The sequence below is a fragment of the Durio zibethinus genome, chromosome 18, assembly GCF_047325235.1.
Source record: "Durio zibethinus cultivar Kanyao isolate XHJ-2024 chromosome 18, ASM4732523v1, whole genome shotgun sequence".
NCBI lineage: Eukaryota > Viridiplantae > Streptophyta > Magnoliopsida > Malvales > Malvaceae > Durio > Durio zibethinus.
In genome coordinates this window covers 3240132-3259662 of record NC_143179.1, presented here as the reverse complement: position 1 = coordinate 3259662, position 19531 = coordinate 3240132, and the positions used below count along the sequence as shown (strand labels likewise).

The 19531-nt window shown below is 24.2% G+C and overlaps 2 pseudogenes across 1 annotated transcript; both read right to left on the bottom strand.

Moving 5' to 3' along the window:
- Positions 1–133: 133 nt before the first annotated feature.
- Positions 134–4989, bottom strand: LOC111300268 (uncharacterized; annotated as a pseudogene). Its single transcript, XR_016329610.1, has 5 exons — positions 4782–4989; positions 3098–3291; positions 1874–1958; positions 676–741; positions 134–578 (listed from the first exon to the last, which is right to left on the bottom strand). The product of XR_016329610.1 is annotated as an uncharacterized LOC111300268 (transcript).
- Positions 4990–18188: 13199 nt separating this feature from the next.
- LOC149513612 (uncharacterized protein At4g06598-like) lies at positions 18189–19067 on the bottom strand (annotated as a pseudogene).
- Between the last annotated feature and the right edge of the window lie 464 nt (positions 19068–19531).

Here is a 19531-nt window from a genome sequence, read left to right as displayed (position 1 = left end):
AGTGCTATTTCTACATGCTATGAGTAATTGGAGAAATTTCTTTTTTCTCCTCAAGGATCAACATGATTTTGTAATCTGCATATCGGATTTGTTTTTCCGGTCCTATCAAAATGGCATGTCTAAGATCAAAACATAAAGGAAGTAATTTTCATTGCTAGATTCCCATATAAGTAGGCTGCAATCAAGATTGTATGTTCAAAGGCATCAATTAGAACAGTCTTCTCATCCTTCATTATCCTAACACTGGTTCTACAACAAATTGCAAGAAAAATGTATATTAATGAAACACAGACGCAGGGAAATGAGATAAATATTTCCCAGTTTTCCTTTTCATCAAGAATAGAACAATTACATGTTCACTTTAACCACTACAATATGCTTTCCTCAAATTTATGCCAATTGTGTTCTAACTTCTAAAATTTGAAAGCAACCTTCCAAGTTTTCAAGTGAACTACTTTCAGCCAAGAGCTTTGTTTGGTGTTAAACTCATCTATTCCTAGTCTTGACAAACTTGGCCTTGAAGCCTTTTTCTCCATCTTTTCCCTTTTCTTGCGAGTCTTTTCATCCTCCACCTCTCCCTAATTCACACACATTCATACAAAAAACTATTTTCAGTATATGAATTTCAGTATTACCTGAAAAGGTGGTAAAAAGAGTATGAAGATGTGGCCATACCTCTGAACCTTGTGATAGAAATCCTCTAATGAACCCAAAAGATTTATATGCTCCAAATGCTGGTATCTGAAAAGTAACAAGTAACTCCTTAATATTTTGGCATTATCTTATTTGTTCCATCTAAGTGAGTTACAAAAGATTCCACCACAGAATTAAGAATTTGTTAGTGAATGCATATTAGCATAAAACTTTCCATTGGCAAATGCTTGTTCTTAAAGACTCGTATCATCTTAAGATCCTAAAACACAATTTCTTTTGGTTGGACTCCTAGAAAAACCTGGTAAATGACCAAAAGATATGCACTTACCAATAGCACATCAAATCAAGTTTCTTGTCCACAAAAACAGAAATGCCTATATAAACAATCCTAGAGACAAACATTAATATTCTAGGAGAAACTGTCAACAGAAAAATCATTACTCGAGAAGTTCATGCAAAACATGATCCCTCCACCAATAAGCAAAAGCCTTCTGGTCTCGACATAGCATTAAATAGATCTCCACACAACTATGTCATTCATAATAAGAGTCAACACAATTTAACAATTAGATCAGCTACTCTTTGATGCACGTCTGATAGAAAGGAGATGACTATTAAAAGCCAATCCTAGAGGACTGCTCTAGAACTATTAAATTGATTTCAAAACTTAGTACCAGCAGAAATTTGCTCATTACCTTCAGCGGCACTGAGCACTAAAACATTTCAAGAAAGATGACAGGCTACAAAACAATAGTAGCAATTCAGAAACCACTGTAAATTGAAATTTAGTTTTTTCAATGGAACATCTATTTAAGCCATTTGATGAGCTAAAAGGCAAAACATTTCCTGGTAGTACTGTGTCAGGGCAACTTACGACCAAAAGAGCAGCCCTAACAAATTTATTTGTTGGCTAGTTAACCACCCAAGGACCATGGGATGATATCAAGCAGCAGATATGGAGCTACTCTACCTAATTACATTCTCCTAGTTAAATGAGATTAGCAAAATTTCTTCCACAAATTTCACTCCTGCATACTTTTCCCCTAGATATTGACATTTTCACTCCTTCACATTCCCTTCTCAAGAAAACGTAAAGGCGGATAAGCATTAGGTCAACTTCCTCCCCATACTATAAAATGTCTTCCATTCAAAACGCAGATCAAAGGATGGAAGTATCAGATTGGTCTTTCTATAAGCAGACAAAACAAATAGAACTCACCACCAAAAATGTATACCAAAACTTTTCAGAGATGATGGACGTCAGTTGCACGAAACTTGTAATGTAGATTACATCATGTAAATAGCTGCAAGAAACGAGCAATTGTAAGTCGGAGAATATTTAGTACATGGAGAAAAAATACAGATTTTAAGACAATAGATTAAATCAATTCATAATGTCAACAAAACTTAGATACAAACAAAAATATTTAAACTATCCAGCTAATAAGTAAATGAAATTATTGGCAGTTAAGAATGTCTGATTTCACAGTTTAAAACATACACAGGATATTCTCTACAAAAGGTGTCTCCTCCTGCCCTCCCATCCTCCTCTCCTCTTCTTATTCCTAAGTGTTTGAATCAAGTAAGATGATTTTCTCCTTTTCTGAACACTTATAAACAAACACAATCATCATGACTAACATTGGCATGGAATTGTACATTATTCACAAGCAACAAAAAATATCTCACTCTTTCCCATAATAAGCATACAGTCTAATTATATTATTGGCATAGAATTGTAGTTTATTCATAAGCAACAAAAAATATCACTCTTTCCCATAATAAGCATACAGCCCTGTTATATTATGACTCAAGTGATTATATCATAGCTAATCATAGCTGCCTACATACAAGAAAAAGATCCACATTAAAAGGAGAAAACTAGAACATCTCCGATAAACAAGTAAAGTAACTCAGAAGTTAAAGAAACAGGTAAATGAATAAGGGCAGCCAAAATATATGATCTAAGACCTAACATTTCTTGCATTTCGCCCAGCCACTTTTGGAAAAACCAAATCAGCAGCTCCTCTGACACAGCGTCAGTAGAAAAATCAATGGAAAATAGAGAGAACAAAGAGAAAAAATAAAAAGAATATTTGGGAAATCTCAAATCTGTATTCAAATTCTCATAGAAAAAAAGAATAAAACACTAACAAGTCACCAATAAAGTATTATATTAGCTCTCATAACCTAATATAAAGCCCATATAAATAAAGCCAAAACAAACTAATAATGACATTCTGTCTGAGGTAGCTAAGACAAGAATCCTTAGACAGTGCTCCTTCATTACATGCATTGCCTCATTTACAAAAAAATTAGAATAAGTAGTCAGAATGGTCCTTCTTACCAAGCTCCTCCTAATATATCAAGAAAAAAAAAAAAAAAAAAAAACCCTACATTGAAATTAAGGGGAAAATGGGTAAAACATTGAACAAGGACATACCCACATATTCCACCAGTACTCATATCAAATCCACCATCAAAAAGCTCTCCATCATCAGCATAGGCAGGTTTTGCCATCTGGGCAAGTTGTTGATAGGGGATAAAGTAAGCAACAGATGTCAGAAGTAGACCAACCCAATGTTTCCATGTGAATGAGGAATGGAAGATCAGCATCCTAACCAAGATGTATATAATCTAGATAAACAGAAAATTAGGATATAAACCCAATAAAATAAGATAGTTAACAAGTACATAATGCAACTATCAAGACAAGAAAAATAGATAGTACTTAAAACCCAACAAAAACCCCTCCCCCTATTTCATTCACATCAACAAAAAATTAACAGAAACTGCAAGAATTTCAATGTGGTTGTATGTCAAACAAAGGCTAACTACGACAAAGTTTCATAGACTACAAATGAAGATGCACAACGTTCAACTAAGGCAAATACATACTACATAGTGCAGTTTTGTTGCTACAGATTAATAAAGAAAAAAATTGTTGTTAAAAGCCACCGAGATAAACACTAAGAATAGGTTCCAACTTCCAACGGTTATGACTTACAAGATTACCATTCTTTAGTAACCGAGCTAACACTTAATTCATCTATGTCTATGTGTCAAAGGTCGAAACTTAAACTCTGAACCGCACGGCTCCGGGACCCGGACATTCACTCATCCGGCATCCCTAATCAGCCTTCCTGCCACGATTCACACCCTTGTGAGGTATTGTCCGCTCTGGCCCCCCTGGCCTCACGGTTTTGTCCTACAAAAGGCGCCTCACAAGGCAGAGGTGGTGTGAACCCTTTTATACCCCAGTGACCCTCCTATTATGTTCGATGTGAAATTCAGGACTCTCCCTTAGGTCCGTGATATTCTCCCGCACCCAACCTCATGAAGCTCTCGGAGGCTGGTCACCCTGCCTACCTCCCTCGAGGTGCTTGGAGTGGATCGAACGGTTTAGGGTTGGCTCTGATACCACTTGTCACGGGTCGAGACTTAAGCTCCGAACCCGCGTGGTTCCGGGACCCAGGCATTCACTCATCCGGCGTCCCATATCAGCTTTCCCGTCACGGTTCACACCCTTGTGAGATATTGTCCGCTCTGGCCCCCCTAGCCTCACGGTTTTGTCCTACAAAAAGCGACTCACAAGGCAGAAGTGGTGTGAACCCTTTTATATCCCAACGACCCTCCTATTATGTTCGATATGAGATTCAGGACTCTCCCTTAGGTCCATGACATGTGCACTAACCATCACCAGTGGGTTACCAGGTTAACATGACTAGCTACAACTTTCAAAGTTATTACTTTTCGATTTTACGGTCATAACATATGCATATACACAATAAACACATGTACCTGGAGACATGCAGCCGTACTACTGTTGGATTGATTTAACAGTGAACTACGGGTGCATTTCCAATATGTACAGAAATTGAAATTTTCAATATAATTAAATTCAAAATGAATCAATGCCATCTATAACTTTTAAGTTTTCCCTTTCTTGATTGTCCATCATAATGTTATCACTTGAGCATAAACGCACTTGCTAAGGCATTCATTCATAAACCTAATTTAATCAGAATCTAACGCTTTCGATTAATTTCAAAATAAACAAATGATGACTTAATTCATGTAGGATTTCAAGAATTGGGAGAAATAATAATAAGACGATGAGAACGTACATTGCAGGCAATGATGAGGCGACGGAGATTGGCCATATGGCGAGTACTCTCTTCCTTGCGCTTCTTGGCACCTTGCTTTGCCATTTCTCCCTCTTTTCAGGAGTGGTCAACGAGTTTTTTACTCCGCAGAACCCTAACTAAAATCAGCCTCTTGAAGAGAAAAACCCAAGTGGAAAGGAGAGGAAAGTGATGAAGCCTTTAGAGCAATAATTTCCACTTGGACTCCTTTTGGTAAAAGCCGAAACCGATGGGGTTTTCTAGGCCCAACCCATGAATCTGGCAACAGATTATTATGCGTAAAAAATTTTATTCAAGATATAATTCCAAAATTTGTATTTGATATATTATTATTTTTCTTAAAAATTGTAAAAAAAAAAAAAAAAAAAAACTTAAAGATGATAATATAATACTTTGTTATGAAAATACTTTTCTTAAAATAGTACTATAGCATCTCACTTCCATTTATTTTTATCGCGTGTTCTTTATTTTTATCTCTTTTTCTCCCTCTCCTTTTCACATCATTTAACTCTTATGCAATGTTTAAATAAATAGTAATAAAAGAAAGGAAAGGAGAAGAAAAGAAAAAAAAATTTAAAAGAAAAGAAAGGATATAATACCTCTTGTTTGGATACCTTTAAACTTTGAAAGTTGTTTATTTGTTAACTAGAAACAAAATTCCCTTTTTGTCTTATTTTTTTAAAATTGTAGATTCTTTATATTATGATATATGTAATTTTTATATTTCAACATTTATTATTACTTTGAAAAAAATAGTTTTATATTAGGTTTTTTACACTTGTGCTCTAATTAATTTCATAATTAGATAACATTAGAATTTATAAAATTTTGATAATTATATCATTTTATATTGTAACATTAATATCATATTTATTTCTTTTTATAATATTGTACTTTAATTTTAAATATAAACATATAAATCTCAATAGTAAAGATGGATTAAATTGTTCATTTTACCATAACATTTGAATACAAATGCTAGCTTTATTGTTCTTTTAGTTTTTTGATATATGAACAAGATTTTTTTTTGTCACATATTTATACTATTTGAATTTTATTTTTTTAGATAAACAATGAGTTTTATATATCTAAAGAGAAAAGAAAATCTTATTACTATTCCAAATGGTACAAACTATATACTGACAAATAAAAATGCAAAATTAAGTGCAATGCTCGCGTATTATCTTATTAATTTGAATAATAATATGCATTATGAATTCTTACAATTTATAATTACACTCAAATCTATATTTTTTAAGAAACTTACTTTTGATAAGTTGAATTCAAGAAAATTCACTCATGTCAATTATATTGCATTTAAATTTATTATAAAAATATTGTTAGAATTAAAATTCTTTAAAATTGGTTTATATTAATTAAATTTTAAGTGGGTTTTGCTCTATTAAGATTTAATCTAAATGTTATTTGTGAAGTTTTTAATCTAATTATGTCTTCTATGAAAAAAAAACAAAATTGCATTAACATGAAGAAAATAACAAGTTCTTAAATTTTAATATAATTGTATTTTACAATTTATTTAAAAGAAAATTTCACTACACGTTACATTAAGACTAATCTTGTGAATCATATTAATGAATTTTTAATCCTAAAACTAAAAAAAGCATGTTACTAAATAATTCGTTAAAAAACTTAGATAAAATATTTTTATTTTTAATTAAATAAGTATAAGACTCAACTTTATCAAATGCAATAAAAAGTTTTAAAGTAAAAAAAAATATAGTACAAAGAGCATTTATCATTATTTGTAAATAAAGAATCAAATAAAAAATCATTGAATTTGATTATTCTATTAAAACAAATAAAAAATGTAAAATAATATAATTCTTCTTATAATTTCTTGAATTATTAGAGGATAAAATTAGAATATATAAAAATTTTATTTAAAAATTTGTTATTACACATTGGATCTTCTTTAATATTTTAACTTTGTATAAAAAATTCAAATGAGCTTATTTCACAAAATAAAATTTTTAAAATTTTGAAAGGCAAACAAATTACTTATACTTTTGAAAAAAAAAACCTTTTTAAATTAATGAATTTGTCAATAAATGTATCCATTAATGATCATAAAGTTAATTGTATGATATATATAATAAATTTTAATAATTAATTGTGATAATTGATTTTTTGGGCTTTCTGTACCTTTTCTTTTTTTTTTAATTTTAAAAATAATACTTATCTATTAATTGTATCTTTTTTGCTTTCTTTACCTTTTCATTTTCTTTGAATTTAAAAATAATATTTCTCTATTGATTATGATAATTAATTATGTATTTTTAGCTTTTTTTATCTTTTCGATTTCTTCAATTTTAAAAATAATATTTATTTATTAATTGTGATTATTGATTGTATCTTTTGGGTTTTCTTTTTTTTTTTTTGTTTTTTACAATATTAAAGATAATATTCACTTGTTTAAAATTAGATTAATTGTGATCATTGATCATGTTTTTAGGTTTTATTTGCCTTTTATTTTTTTAATTTTAATAAAAATAATGTGTTTTTATTAATTGTGATAATTGATTTTTTTTTATCTTTTGATTTTTACCATTTTAAAGATATATATTAAATTGATTGTGTATTGCTTTTTTTGCCTTTTGGCTTACCTTTTCGTTTTTTAAAATAATATTTATCTATTAATTGTGATAATTTATTATTGTTTTTTACCTTTTCATTTTTTACTAGCAAAAAAAAAAAAAACTTTTTATTTTTCTTCAACTAAAAAATAATATTTATCTATTAATTGAGATAATTGATTATATCTTTTGAATTTTTTTGTTTTTATGTTTTTTATAATTTTAAAGATAGTATTCACTTATTTAAAATTGGATTAACTATGATCAATGAATGTACTTTTTGGGCTTTATTTGCCTTTTGGTTTTTTTATTTTAATAAAAATAATGTTTGTTTATTAATTGTGATAATTGAATTTGTTTTTTGGTTTTTTTTTCTTTTTGATTTTTCACCATTTTAAAGTGATATATATTATATTAATTGTACAAATGTTTTTATATTAATGCAAATTATATGAAAAGATAGTATTAATGCATGTATGTATATATATGTTTTCATATAATTTGTATTAATATGTATTTAATAAATTTTATAACACGAATAAAAAAAATGCATAACATTTGCTATGGGTAGAAGGATATACTTACAATAATAGTCCTACAAATATAAATTTCATTATAATAATTTATTTAATATATAATTTTTTTAATAAATTTCATTATAATAATAGATATATTTAGTTTGTAATTTTAAATAATATATTAAAAATTTGATCTTACAACATATGAGTTAAAAAACCTAGTTGAGTGATATAAAACATTTATAACGATAGAATATCATTAAAAGTATTATTCTAAATAGTATATATTTTTATTTGTTATAAACAAAATTTTGTATAAAAAATTTTAGTTGATGTTGAAAATTACCAATATTACAATTTAACTTGAAGGGTTATTAATTTCTAAAAGAATGATGTGCAAACAAATTTAAAATAAAACAAAAGATTTCAATAAATTAAGTATGCTTAAATAGTGTGAAAAGGGTAAAAAAAACTCATTATTCAATATTAATTATTAGATTTATTTATTTTTCAAGAGAAGAAACAATTTTTTAATAAGGTATCAATCTTATGAGAAAAAATAAATTAGTTCCTAAGAGGTTAAAAGGTTCCTTAAAATATTTTTCACTCAATGTTTTATTTTACTATAAATAAAACTATTATATTTAAATGATGAAATTTGTGAATTTGACGTTAAATCTTTAGTGTTGATTTGACTTCAAATTTATTTATTAGGAAAATTTTCAACCTTTCTTTTTAGTTATACTTGTACCTTTTATAAATGAAAATTTATATGAAAATTTGTAGTTTAAACCTGAGTTTTAAATCATGGATGTGGAGGAAAAAATGTAAAAAAACAATTATCTTTTTGTTAATTAATAAAAGCATAAATTACCTAAGAATTTCAAATCTTTTGCTTGATTTTAGACCTACTAATCAATGCTACGTTTAGAAAAAACTATTCTCATTGACAAATTTAAACTATTCTTTTGATAAACATTAAATTGAGAAAGAAATATAAAAAAAAGTTAATAAATTTAGTGAATGTTTCAATTATGGGTTTTTTGAATTAGCATTAAACCCCAATAATTGATTAAGTACACATATATTTATAATATTAATATTTTTATGTGTCTTTTCTTTATATTTTTTAAAGTGAGAATTCAAATGAAAATAAGTTATTCCTATAATTTGTGTTTTCAATTATGAGAGTGAATGAAAAAAAATAAAAAAACTATTTAAGATATTGTTTTGAGAATAATTAATTTACAAATAAAATATGAAAATAAATAAATAAATTTAATTAACCTTAAGATTTCTGAAATTGACATTAAATCTTTAAAATCCAGTCAAGTTTATATATATATATATATATATATATATATATATACATATATTTAATATGAATGTTATCCACTTTGTATTTTGCTTAAAAAAGTTTTTACTATATAAAACATCGCTCTAATCAATATTTTAATTAAGCAATATGTGCATAAATGGAAAAATAAAAATATTTATTAACCAAGTTAAGATGTTGCTTTATTAATAGTAAATTACAAAGAATACATAAAAAAATAAATAAAATTTATTATGATTTTTATAGGATTTATCAATGTTATATTAAACCCCTAATTTCCATTCAAATCCACATATTGTATGAACATTTTTTTAAATAGTTTTTATATGTATTTTATCTTTTTTTTAAAAATTACACAAAAATTTTATCGTTAAATTTTCCCTTGAAACCCATGTGTTTAAGCAATTATTGTATAAGAAATAAATATATCAATTTTTATTAATCTTTCAATAAAAATATTAAATTGAAAAATAGTAAAGTAAATGAATTCAATAGTAAGATTTATGAACCTTATATGTATTTAATATTAAAATTTTTAGTTTCCTTTTTGAATGTTTGTGCCTTTGAAAAGAAAAAATCTACAAAAAAAAAAAAATATTATTATAACTAATCATTACCACTTAATGCCTATGTTTAACGAAAGAATATAATGACATAAAGTAAAAATAACCATAAATATTTTAACTAAATATTTTGGTATAATTTTCTTTTATCTAACAAATCTCATCTCTTTGATTCCACGAAAGACCTCTAAAATAAAAGTACTAAAATCTAATTGTTAATTAGTAAAAAACAAAAAAATAAATTTTAAAATATTCTTAGAGATTTCAGTTGAGGATTTTATTTTACGTCAAAATTGTTGATCTTATTATTATTGTTGTTGTTGTTGTTATTATTATTATTATTATTATTATTATCAAATCATGTTAATGGCCAAAAAGTATTTTACTTTTTTATTAGTAATAATTTAATGTAAAAAAAATTATAAAAAAATGGATAAAAATTTTGAAAGAAATATGGATTTTTAAATATCCATAATCTCAAATTACAAAGAAGACTAATTTTTTGGATCTCTTGAAATTATAGCATGATAAATAATCAAATAATTATGGAAAAGTTTTATTACTCTCCACAAATTAAATAAATAAAATATTTTCAATCTTTTCACTATTTTATTCAACAAAATTATGGGTTACTGATAGAGTTTTTAGGAAGACAAACAAATCAATAAAATAAAAATTATAACTTTAAATTTAAGATTAAAATATCAAAATGTTAAATATATTGAAAATAATTATCCATAAACTATATAAATATACATGAATGTAATTGCAAGTGTAATAGATGCACATTTCATTTTTTAAATACTAAAAATTTAAAGAAAAATTCCTTCATTTTGAATTGCATTTATTTCACAAAACGGATCAATTTTATAAAGATGTTGTACATGATGTATTATAAAATTATAAAAATTATATGATTATTTTAGTCATATTATAACTTGTTTAATTAGTTTTATCTTTGTAAAACTTTATATATCATTTAATTAATTTTAAAAGTTTAAAAAAGAAAAGAGAAAATAACTTATCCAAAAGACGAATAATGTTTTTTATTGAGGAAAAAACTATATTGATATTGAGTTTTTAAAGAATCTTACATTGCTTCCTTAATATAAAAAAATCAAATTATAATCACATATAGAAACCATCAAAAGTCAAAAGAAATCTTCTAAAAAATATATAAATATGTTAACAATATAAATGAATATGACGAAATAAAATATCAATATTCTATTGTTTAATTATCACATGAAAAGTATGAAAAAAAGAAATGAAGAAATAAGATCAATAAATAGATAAAAAAGAGAAAAACATGGGATAATAAAAGATATTAAAATCTTATCGAAACATTGAAATTTGGGTAAATTTGGGTATTACCTTCCATTGTTAATGAGATCATATATTATCAAAATTTTAAATTTTCTATAAAAATTCCAACACAATATAAAAATTGAAAAAAAAAAAAAGCAAACTTTTATGTTGACTTGATTCCATAAAAAAAAAAAAGATACAAACAAAATATTAATATGTACTTTCAAAATTAAATCAAAAGTATAATACTATTGACAACCAACCTTTCAACCATCATTGCAACAACTAATTTATCGCTAAAAAAAAATAAATTCAAAAATCATATTCAAAAATAAATTTTAAATTTGTCTTAAATGTTGAACAAGTAAATTTGAATTATTAAAACATCGATCATGGATCATATAAAAATAAAAATTATAAAGATGCAAATATAAAGAGAATGCTAATAAACTTCATAGTTAGTAACATACTACATATAAAAAATCTAATATATATATATATATAAATACGTATATATAAGATTGTAAGCATTTATATAATCCAAAAAAAAAATCAATAATCATAAATAAACAATATAAAAAACAATATTCATGCCTATGATTGAACCAAAAAAATATTAAAATGAATCACAAATAAGAAAAAAGCATGACAGGAATAGAGCACAAAGCATATGTATACCTTTTTATCAATCAATATCATTTTTATACTAACAAGTTATTTAATCTTATAATTATAAATATCTCATAATCGACAAACATAATTTTGACCATTTAATCATTTTTAAAAAGATAATTATCAACTGTAATATATTCTAATTTGTTAATAGTTAAGCTAATTAAACTAAAAAAAAAAGATCATGGTAAAAAAATAAAAAGTTATAAAAATGAAAACCCTAAAAAATACATCAATTGACTAATAAACAACTTGAAATGCCAAAAAAGTCATAGATCATGATTAAAAAATTAAAAATTATAAAAATTAAATTATAATAATAAACAAATCTCATGATAAGTAATTGGTTAATAGCCAATCTTGAAAGATAGAAAAAGATCACGGTAAAAAAAATAAAAAATTATAAAAATACAATGTTAAAAATTACCTTAACTAACTAATAAACAAACTTGAAATGTCAAAAAAATATAGATTTAGATCATGATTGAAAAAATTATAAACTTATAAAATTATCAAAATGAAAGCACAATAAAAAAAAATCTCATGATTAGTAATATGACAAACAAGAATTAGGGAAAAAAAATCTAATAGAGATTATGTTCTTATGATTATATGTTTTTATGGTTAGTAAAAAAACTCATTGTTTCATACTTTCTATCCCTTAACAATAGTTATCATGTTCTTATGATTATGTGTTTTGTAAAGGAAAAGAAATTCTTATACAACTTGCATGTCATTGTTAATTTATAGTTTATTTTTATGATGAGTTATTTAGAAAGAAAATATGTACATGTTATTGTTTAATTACACCATCTAACATTAACTTCTATTGGAATGCTAATCCTTATAGTTATATATTAAGCCATTGATAAATTCATCATTTTCATTGATAAAGCCATTGATAAAATATATATTAATATAAAATAAATTATAAATTGATCCTACTAAAATAAAAATTTTAGATGAATGGACTGATTTAAATAAAAATTTAAGAATCAATATGTAATAAAATAAATAATTTGGAGCTAATATATAACCACTGAAAAATAAATATCACATAAAGAGTAGTTAAGACAAGAAAAATATTAATGCTATTTATGTGCTAGTTTTTTTTAATATTAAAATTAGTTTTGATTTTACTAATTATGACTGCTATTTTACAAAAAAAAAATCTTTATGAAATTATTAATATATAAAAAATTATAATCATATTCAAGTATTACATATAAAAAATCAATAAATTACATCGAATATATAAACCAACTAAACAATAAACCAGTATAAAGTTCGATCAAATATACACATAATGACATTTGACATTCGATAATTATGTATATTGTAATATAATATATATATATATATATATATATGGCTAATGTCTTATATGCGTGCACTCAAATTTCTTCTTTTTTTTTTCTTGGGTATTAGATTTATAAAATAAAATTTTAGATTTTATTTAATATTATTATTGAAATTAATTTTTGCATTCAAAATTTATTTTTGACTCAAATGCAATGATAAATAATAAAAAATTTTACTTTTCAAATTAAAAACCTTTAAACAAAAAAATTTTTAAGAGATACTCTTCGGTATTGTAAGATAAAATTTATTTTATTATCTCTATATTTTTAATACTTTATTATATATATTTAAATATTTAAATTACTTATATTATTTTATCATAATAATGTTAAAGACTTAAAATTTTTAATTATATTTTTTAAAAGTATTTTATAAATCCAACTTTTTTTAATTGTAAAAGCTACTTTAGTGAAATCTACCGTGACATCTCTATTAATTTTTGATTGGTTGATGTACTTCGTTAGAGCAATAATTGACCATCAGAATCATGTAAAGACGTGGGAAAATGATCTTTACATTATTTTAAAATGAGTGAAAATTTTTATTATTTAATTTAAAAGTAATAAATATTTTAAATTAAATTTATGATTAATATTTATTTAAATTATTAAATTGAATTATTTTTATATTTTATATTTAATTTAAAATTATTAAATTTCAATTATAATTTAATTAAAAAAACATTATTCATTAATAAAAATTTTTACTAATTTTTAAATAGATGGTGACGCAGTAGCCACATGGAAAGTGAACATGCAGTGTCCAATTTTTGTGGCGCTTGGTTTACGGGACAAGCATGGGGAAGCTGCAAAATCATTGGGGCCTACTTTTCCCTTTAGGGCCGATGACACGACGATTCACGAGACAACTTGTTTACATTATTCAAGATAAATTATTAATCAATGTATTAATTAAATGGATATTAAAAAATATAATTAATACTTTATTTTTTTATTAAATTTAATAAAAATAATACGTTAAATTGCATTTTAACTAATCTTAACCGATCTTCACCGCTGCCTGCAGGCATCCAGACTCTTAATGGAACAAACTCTCCCAACTCTAAGAACCCAAAAAAAAAAAAAATCATTCTCTTGCTTTCAAATATTACTTTATGGTTTTTTTGTGTTTATTTTTATGAGTTTTTATGAATTTGAAATGTGTTTTATGTATTTTAAAGGTTTCAACAAGAGAATAAAAGAAAAGAGAAGACAGGACAAAAAAGAAAATATTTTATTTTTGGTTAAAACAAACACAAGAAAATATTTTTTTCTAAAATCATCCAAACAAGAAAAAATTATTTATTTTCTAAAAAATATCTTCTAAAAAATCTTTTATTTTCTAGAAATTATTTCCCTACTTATCAAACGGAACCTAAAAGAAAGCCATCTCCTATTACATTTGTTTTTTTTTTTTTGAAAAAAATGAAACTTTAGTGGGCACAACGTAAAAGGCAATGAGTTGGGCTATTTGATAAACTCTTTCGATTTATAACCTTCATGCAATATATATATATAGAGAGAGTTGTTTAATAAAATTTATATATTAATATAAGATAAATTATAAATTGATCCTACTAAAATAAAAATTTTAGATGAATTGACTCATTTAAATAAAAATTTAAGAATCAATATATAATAAAATAAATAATTTGGGGTTAATATATAACTACTGAAAAATAAAGATCACATAAAGAGTAGCTAAGACAAGAAAAATATTAATGATATTTATGTGCTAATTTTTTAATATTAAAATTAGTTTTGATTTTACCAATTATGACTGAAATTACACAAAAATAAAATTTTTTTATAAAGTTATTAATATAAAAAAATTATAATCATATTCAAATATTACATATAAAAAATGAAAAAATTACATCAAATATATAAACCAACTAAACAATAAACCAACATAAAGTTGGATCAAATATACACATAGTGACATTTGAGATCTTTTAATTGCTACTAAGCCAAAGTTTCAACGGCAATATACAAAAGAATCTTTCGACAATGAAAACGTTAAAATTTGATATCTAAACCAATATAATACAATACGATGAATAATTATTTGATTACATATATTGAAGAAATGTATTTGATATATTAGTGATGATTTTTGAAAACCCTTACAATTGTAAAAGACATCTTTATAATGGAGAAATTTTTTTGGATAATTACTTTTATATCGATAGTTGAATTTTTAAACTCTTCAAGCTAGATTAAATGATTGTTATATGTTTATTTAATAATTTAATAGTTTATAATTTTCTAAATATATCTTAATAAATAAACATTAATTCTTTAATCTTATTTATGAAATTAAAATTCCATTGTCATACTAGATAATAATTTTTTTTTTTGCTATTTGTATTTAATTTTTGCAATGACATTGTTATTATTGAAAGATTTTGTATGAAAAATTTATATTCACATATTTTTATATTTTAAAAGATAATCTTGTAGTCTGCTTTATACGTTTTTTTTTTTTCATGGATTAAGAAATAAAAAGGCAATAAATGATTGAAAAAGAAAAAGAATATCATGTGTTTTAAAAAAAAGGAAATATAATTTTAAGAGATTTAATAAAAAAATAGATAAAAATATTACGAAAGAAGTGTAATTCCTTTTTTATTCCACTAAATAACATTTATGGCGACGTCACTAATTGTCGGTTTTATATTTTTTTATTATTTGATCAAAATTAAATTAATGTTTAATTTTAGTTAAAATAATATTTTTAATTTTAATTATTTTAATTCAAAAATTAAAAAATAAAAATTATATTAATGAAACTGAATTTTTTTTGTATATAAATATATATGTTAAATCTATATATTTAATTAATACTACTTGATGGAAAAGCAGGATTGCTTTGTTTCCCATGTTGTTGATTAAATAAACTTGCCTGTCTCACATGACAGATGCTTGCCTAAAGAATATTTATTTATTTATTTATTTATTTTATATCATTCGGATAAAAAATTGTAGGTATTAAATTTTGAATTTTAAATTTATTAAATTTTATTTTATAAGAGTGGTTAAATAAATTAATTGAATTAAAATTAAAATTTTATTTATTTATTTAATAATATTACTGTTGTATTAAGGAGAATAACCAATTTATTTTGTTAAGATGCATATTAGCCAATAGCTAAAAAAATAGGTAAGTGGCAATAGACTATTGGTAACGATCATGGTTACAATAATCAGACTATCGCTTCTTGAATAGTTGAAATTGCTGAGGTCAAGATGGATTTGTTCATGGCAGCATATTCGATTTTGATAACCATGACAACGATTGTTATTAGTAGTATATTACTGTTACTACTAATGAAGCTAAGTATTAAGCATCGCAGGTCTAACAAGGGGAAGAATATTGTTAGCCATTGGTCTGTGGGAGGTGAATTTTTAGGGAGTATTTTACGTATAATTATTATAATATAATAAATTAATTATAATTTAAAATTATAAAAAATTTATATTTATAAATGATAATTTTTTATATAATTTTTTTTATTATAATTAAATAATAATAGTATTATAATAAAAAATTAGTTTGCTACTCGTGCGATGCACAGATTATTTTTATTTTATTTAAAATTTAAAAAAAATATAAATTGATATTATTAAATTATTAATATGTTCAAAATATATATAAAATATAAATAATATAATTAAAGTATCAAATCATAATAAAAATAAAAATTTTAATTAACAAATTAATAAACTTTAAAATATATAATAAATAATATTAGAGGAAGAAAAAACATCCAAATATATTGTAAAAAATATTATTAATTATGCCAACAAAATATTAAAATAAAAATTAAAAGTCTTATCACTTCAAATGTACTTTATTTAATTTACATCATTTTCAGCTTTTTTTTATCATTTTTGTACACCTATAAATTTATATAATTTTAAGATGAATTTATTTATTTAAAAATAATAATTTTAAATATTTAAATAATATACGTAACAACTTACTCCCGTTTACATTTTTTTGTAAGATTTTCAGTAATATAATAATTTTCAACATCTATATAGCTTTCCCAACCTTTGTCCTTTTGAATTGTTTTGAGGTTGACATCTGACATGAAATTATATTCTTGTAAAAACTGAAATAAAATAGTTTTAAATTTTAAATAATAATATTAAATTATAAACAATTATTTAAGAAAATTATTGACAAAAAGTTTTAATGAAATATATTAAACTATTTACCTTTTGTATTTTTTTAAGTAAATACTTACTTTCCTCTTTATAAACCTTTTGTTTTTTTTAAGTAAATACTTACTTTCCTCTATATAAAGTATCTCATGAACATGAGTAACAGTTAATCTTAAACTTTCATAAAAAAATTTGTAATCATTGAGTTCTAATTGTTTATAAAAAAAAGGTTGAACTTTCATAAAGCACAAAAGATCACATGATAAGAACTTCTTTTATAGTATTATTTATAAAAGATTTATTCATGAATAAAAATAAGATAAAAGGAAAACTTAACTTTTAGGAATATTAGTTAAATATAAATGATTAAAACTTATTTGTTTAGAAATTAATTACTAATTTTACTATAATTTGAATCTGACCCAAATTCAATGTAGGTCAACTGAAAAATAATGCTTTTATTTTTAAATTAAATACCTTTATATGCTTTATTTTTAAATTAATTTTTTATTTTTAATATACTTGAGAATATATATATTATATTGTCACTCCCTAATAAAACCTAAATGAAATAAGATAATTTTCCTATCATTAAGTAGTAGATCATATTTTTTAATTTGTCAAAATTGTAATCATATTAATTTGTCGAGCTCATAGTAAACATATTTTAATTATAAAATAATTCATTTGTAAATCCAAAATTTATCTCAATTAATTCATACATTTTAATTTTAAAAAATTACATTTAATAAACTTAATATTCAAATTATAATACCCTTAATTTTTTTCTATCTCCAATCTATAAGTTCTTTTATTAAAAAAAAATAATTCCTTTGCATTCATAGGCATGGTTCTGGCCTCAATGTGTCACCTTACATGGATTGAAGGACAAAGTCGAGCTTGGTTAGTACCGATGAGCTCATTTTTTGGGCCCAGAAAGAATACTTTTCTGGAAAGTCCAAGAATGGGAAAGGAAAATATAAAAAAAACGTAAAAGGCAAATGCAAATATTAGAAAAAGAATTAGAAGCAACAGAGGAGGCGGTGGCAGTGAGGATAATAGCGGTGGATTATCCTTTTTCTTATAAGAAGCTTTTGTATCAAGAGGAGTAGATTCAACAGAATCTTGTTTTTCGCTTGCTGTTGATGGAGATCCCTCTACTTTTTACAGTGCATATAATGATCCTAAACCCAAAAGAATGGTGTTTTCTCTAAGAGAATAAAGCCCGTTTGGATAAGTTATAGTATTCAAAGGTGAATACCATGCCCTATTTGTTTACTTTACCAAGTTCACATCAATGTAGAAAGAGGCAAGTCGAACATCTTTGTGACTGAGATAATCAAATTCCTGAGATGCCCAAAAAGGTGTAGAAATCATATTTTTATATATGTACTCATTTTGTGTTGCATAATCTAGCTTATGAGCATTAGATACATTAATGTATGCAAAAAAGTCACTTGATGAATGTCGATGACCTCCTCTTCACATAAGAATCTCAGGCTAATTAAGGAGATCATCAAGCCAAGAGGGTTGCTCCTCTATCAAAAGGCTTTCAAAGGAAGTGCGCAGGTGGTGTGGATTTCCCTCTCTAGGCTTTTGAACTACTTTTGATCCAATTACATTGTTGGGGACATAATCAGTACATGTTGGAAAGACTGTAGGAAATGGACTTTTTGGAGGAAGTAAAGCATACTTTCCAAAGAACATCAAATTTCTTATGTTTGTTAACCCTTTGGAATTTGCCATGGCCAAAAACAAACTATTCCTGCAAAGAGCATAGAAGAGACAGATCATGAAATAGATAAATTATGATAAAAATAAAGGCAAACATAAAAGTCCCGGAGAAAAAGTTGCAGTTATATTTTCGATTCACAAACCAAGAAATGATAAAACCTCATTCAATAGAGAAAATAAAAAAAACAATAGATTGTATCATGCAACAAACCTATTGTTATATATAGTATCATGCATATGACAATGATAAATTATTTTAAAATTGATTTTAAATTAAGATAAAGTGATATATTGATAAGATAATTTTATTAGAATTTAAATTAATTTTTGATTGAATTTTAAAATTTTAGATAATTTAATAATTTTTAAAATACATTTTTTATAAATAATTTAAAATTAATAAATATCTTATATCATCATAATGAAAAGTTTTATGATTTATTTTACATGTCAAAAAAAAATTTATCCACATAAAT